Raw genomic sequence first — 5,377 nt, 5'->3', positions numbered from 1 at the left:
CTCATCAGAGTTAGACACAGTCTGTCCTTTTTAGAGCCAAGGGAGTCAAGTTACTTATGTGCCCTGATTTGAGGCCCTTCAGAAGGCTTCTAGCCACCTAACTCAGTTCACTATGGTGTCTGAATAAAGTCAAGTATCTCCTTACTACTAAAACTGGTATTTTTCTTTCTCTCCTGTGCTCTCCCTCTCTCTTTCTATCTCCTTACTACTAAAACTGGTTATTCATTCATAACAAAGATATTATACTAACCTAATGGTATTTGGTTGAGAAAACACAGTGCTTGTGTAAACCTATACTAAAAATCAAATAAAATCACATTTTATTTGTCACATACACATGGTTAGCAGATGTTATGCGAGTGTAGCGAAATGCTTGTGCTTTTAGTTCCGACAATGCAGTAATAACCAACGAGTAATCTAGCTAACAATTCCAAAACTACTACCTTATACACACAAGTGTAAAGGGATAAAGAATATGTACATAAAGATATATGAATGAGTGATGGTACAGAGCGGCATAGGCAAGATGCAGTAGATGGTATCGAGTACAGTATATACATATGAGATGAGTATGTAAACAAAGTGGCATAGTTTAAAGTGGCTAGTGATACATGTATTACATAAAGATGCAGTAGATGATATAGAGTACAGTATATACGTATACATATGAGATAAATAATGCAGGGTATGTAAATATTATATTAAGTAGCATTGTTTAAAGTGGCTAGTGATATATTTTACATCAATTCCCATCAATTGGAGTTGAGTCAGTGTGTTGGCAGCAGCCACTCAATGTTAGTGGTGGCTGTTTAACAGTCTGATGGCCTTGAGATAGAAGCTGTTTTTCAGTCTCTCGGTCCCAGCTTTGATGCACCTGTACTGACCTCGCCTTCTGGATGATAGCGGGGTGAACAGGCTGTGGCTCGGGTGGTTGTTGTCCTTGATGATCTTTATGGCCTTCCTGTGACATCGGGTGGTGTAGGTGTCCTGGAGGGCAGGTAGTTTGCCCCCGGTGATGCGTTGTGCAGAACTCACAACCCTCTGGAGAGCCTTACGGTTGTGGGCGGAGCAGTTGCCGTACCAGGCGGTGATACAGCCCGACAGGATGCTCTCGATTGTGCATCTGTAGAAGTTTGTGAGTGCTTTTGGTGACAAGCCGAATTTCTTCAGCCTCCTGAGGTTGAAGAGGCGCTGCTGCGCCTTCTTCACGATGCTGTCTGTGTGGGTGGACCAATTCAGTTTGTCTGTGATGTGTACACCGAGGAACTTAAAACTTACTACCCTCTCCACTACTGTTCCCTCAGCTGTTTCCTGAAGTCCACAATAATCTCCTTAGTTTAGTTGACGTTGAGTGTGAGGTTATTTTCCTGACACCACAGGAAAATAAGAGGAAGATTGGAAAAAAAAGTGTAATGGACAGACAAATCTAAGTTTTGAGCTGTTCAAAAGTTTGGGGAAATTTAGAAATGTCCTTGTTTCCATGAAAACATACATGAAATTAGTTGAAAAATGAATAGGAAATATAGTCAAGACGTTGACAAGGTTATAAATAATGATTTTTAATTGAAATAATAATTGTGTTCTTCAAACTTTGCTTTCCTAAAATAATCCTCCATTTGCAGCAATTACAGCCTTTGCAGATCTATGGCATTCTAGTTGTCAATTTGTTGAGGTAATCTGTTGAGATTTCACCCCGTGCTTCCTAAAGCACCTCCCACAAGTTGGATTGGCTTGATGGGCACTTCTTACGTATCATACGGTCAAGCTGCTCCCACAACCGCTCAATAGGGTTGAGATCTGGTGACTGTGCTGGCTACTCCATTATAGACAGAATGCAAGCTGACTGCTTCTTCCCTAAATAGTTCTTGCATAGTTTGGAGCTGTGCTTTAGGTCAGTGTCCTGTTGTAGGAGGAAATTGACTCCAATTAAACGCCATCCACAGGGTATGGCATGGCGTTGCAAAATTGAGTGATAGCCTTCCTTTTTCAATATCCCATTCACCTGTACAAATCTCCCACTTTACCACCACCAAAGCACCCCCAGACCATCACGTTGCCTCCACCATCCTTGACAGATGGCGTCAAGCACTCCTCTAGCATCTTTTCATTTTCTCTGCGTCTCACAAATGTTCTTCTTTGTGATCCGAACAGCTCTAAACTTAGATTTGTCTGTCCATTACACTTTTTTTCCCCAATCTTCCTCTGTCCAGTGTCTGTGTTCTTTTTCCCATCTTAATGTTTTACTTTTATTGGCCAGTCTGAGATATGGCTTTTTCTTTGCAACTCTGCCTAGAAGGACAGCATCCCGGAGTCACCTTTTCACAGTTGACATTGAGACTGGTGTTTTGCTGGTACTATTTAATGAAGCTGCCAGTTGAGGACTTCTGCAACGTCTGTTTCTCAAACTAGACACTCTAATGTACTTGTCTTCTTGCTCAGTTGTGCACCGGGGCCTCCCACTGCGCATTCTATTCTGGTTAGAGACAGTTTGCGCTGTTTTGTGAAGGGAGTAGTACACAGTGTTGTACAGGATCTTCAGATTCTTGGCAATTTCTCACATGGAATAGCCTTCATTTCTCAGAACAAGAATAGACTGACGAGTTTCAGAAGATAGTTATTTGTTTCTGGCCATTTTGAGCCTGTAATTGAACCCAACCCCCAACCCCCCCACTACATTACTGCTACTCTCTGTTCATCATATATGCATAGTCACTTTAACCATATCTACATGTACATACTACCTCAATCAGCCTGACTAACCGGTGTCTGTATGTATCCTCGCTACTGTATATAGCCTGTCTTTTTACAGTTGTTTGATTTCTTTACTTACCTATTGTTCACCCAATACGTTTTTGCACTATTGGTTAGAGCCTGTAAGTTGTCACGAACCTCGCCGAAGATGGTGCCTCTTCCTGTTCGGGCGGCGCTCGGCGGTCGTCGTTGCCGGCCTATTAGCTGCCATCGATTCCCTTTCCGTTTGTTTTGGTTATTGGGTAATTGGGTACACCTGTTTTGTATTAGGGTTTGTTTGTAGGGTATTTAAGGGCACTAGGCCCGCTGGGTATTTGTGCAGGCTTGTTTTTGTTACTCTGTGTTTGATGGTGTGATTTATTTGTGTCTTTATTCTACGGACTATTTTTGTCCTGTTGTTTGGACTGGCAACTGGCGTGACTGTTTTGTTGCGCTGGTGAATAAATTTGACAAACGACTGAACCCTGCTCTCTGCGCCTGATTCCACCCACCACTCCTAGTTGATCGTAACATAAGTAAGCATTTCACTGTAAGGTCTACACCGGTTGTATTCGGCGCACGTGACAAATAAACTTTTTGATTTGCATAATTCACTTTAATAACTCTACCTACATGTATATACAGTATATTACCTCAATTACCTTGACAAACCGGTGCCCCCAAACATTGACTCTGTACCGGTAGTATAGCCTCGCTATTGTTATTTTATTGCTGCTCTTTAATTATTTGTTATTTTGGGGGGAAATGTCTCTTAAAACTGCATTGTTGGTTAAGGGCTTGTAAGTAAGCATTTCACTGTAAGGTCTACACCGGTTGTATTCGGCGCATGTGACAAATAGAATTTGATTTGATTTGATGCTCCAGATACTCAACTAGTGTAAAGAAGGCCAATTGTATTGCTTCTTCAATCAGAACAACAGATTTCAGCTGTACTAACATAATTGCAAAAGGGTTTTCTAATGTTCAATTAGCCTTTTAAAATGATAAACTTGGTTTAGCTAACACAACGTGCCATTGGAACACAGGAGTGATGGTTGCTGATAATGGGTCTCTGTACGCCTATGTAGATATTCTATTAAAAATCAGCCATTTCCAGTTACAATAGTCATTTACAACATTAACAATGTCGACACTGTATTTCCAATCAATTTGATGTTTTCTTTAAAAAACAAGGACATTTTTAAGTGACCCCCTCCCTTTTGAACGGTAGTGTACATTGAACTATTTCAGACTTGAAAAACATATACAATGACTTGCAAAACTCCTCTCTCATAGCCGAACAACTAACTCTTGAATAGGATTATTGCCTACTGTTGTGCTATAGTAGTCAACTCTCATTATTTAAAAAATGAACTCCCAATTGTACAAACAAACTGTATTTGATCAACTGATAAGACACATTCTGAGGTTTTTCCTCTTGAAATGAACCAATACATGTCCTCATCGTCATTGAACATATTTGCTTTCTCAGGAATAAAAACAGGGCTGGGTTTAGTTCTTTGAAAATAGCCTCTTTAATGGCGGTCACCTTAGAACATCTTGACAGGTGATAGCTTTGTGTCAGTCCTTTTGTTGTAAGAAAAAGGAAAGGAAAAAAGATGATGTAATCAGCAAAAATACAGTATGAGCTCTGATTTAGAGTCTTGAAAATAGTTTAAAATTAAATTCTTTCCCAAATGACAGTCATACAAGTGGAAAAGTACAAAAATGTCACAACATTGTCATTCAATTTTTATACAGTATATGTAGTCTGTAGAACAAACGTTACTGTAATTGTAATCTTTGTCAGAGTTATGTTGATATCTGATCATATAAAATGTAGATAATATTTGGGGTTTCACCATAATAAACTGGTCAATCCATGTTCCCTATGCGGCTTTGAACTTAGAAAAATGGCACATCAACATACTATATTTAGCCACATATCTGCTTCTCTCTGTTGGAAAACTGCATTGTCAACCAAGCAGCAAAGTTTCTATCATAGGCTACACACAAAGGAAAACAAAACAAAAAGAAAAAAGGTTTCTCAAGCTCACCAAAATGTGGTACAGCATAATAAGGACGACCAAATAGACTTTGAATTGGACCAAATAGACTTTGAATTGGCAGAAGTAAATGAAAGAAGACACTGCTCTTTCAATTCATGTTACCCCAACAAATAATTCCCCTAAAAGTATTCAGACCCTTTGACTTTTTCCACATATTTGTACATTACAGCCGGATTCTAAAATTGATTAAATAGTTAGTTCACCTCATCAATCTACACACAATACCCCATAATGACAAATCAAAAACAGGTTTATAGAATTTCTCTCAAGCTCTGTCAGGTTGGATGGGGAGCATTGCTGCACAGTTATTTTCAGGTCTCTCCAGAGACGTTCAATCGGGTTTAAGTCCGGGCTCTAGCTGGGCCACTCAAGGACATTCAGAGACTTGACCCAAAACCACTCGTGCATTATCTTGGCTGTGTGCTTAGGATCATTGTCCTTTTGGAAGGTGAACATTCGCCCCAGTCTGAGGTCCTGAGCGCTCTGGAGCAGGTATTCATCAAGTGCCATTTACTGAGGAGTGGCTTCCGTCTAGCCACTCTACCATAAAAGGCCTGATTGGTGGAATGCTGCAGAGA

Source organism: Oncorhynchus mykiss, chromosome 3 (genome assembly GCF_013265735.2).
Source record: "Oncorhynchus mykiss isolate Arlee chromosome 3, USDA_OmykA_1.1, whole genome shotgun sequence".
Classification (NCBI taxonomy): Eukaryota; Metazoa; Chordata; class Actinopteri; order Salmoniformes; family Salmonidae; genus Oncorhynchus; species Oncorhynchus mykiss.
This window is presented reverse-complemented; position numbering follows the sequence as displayed.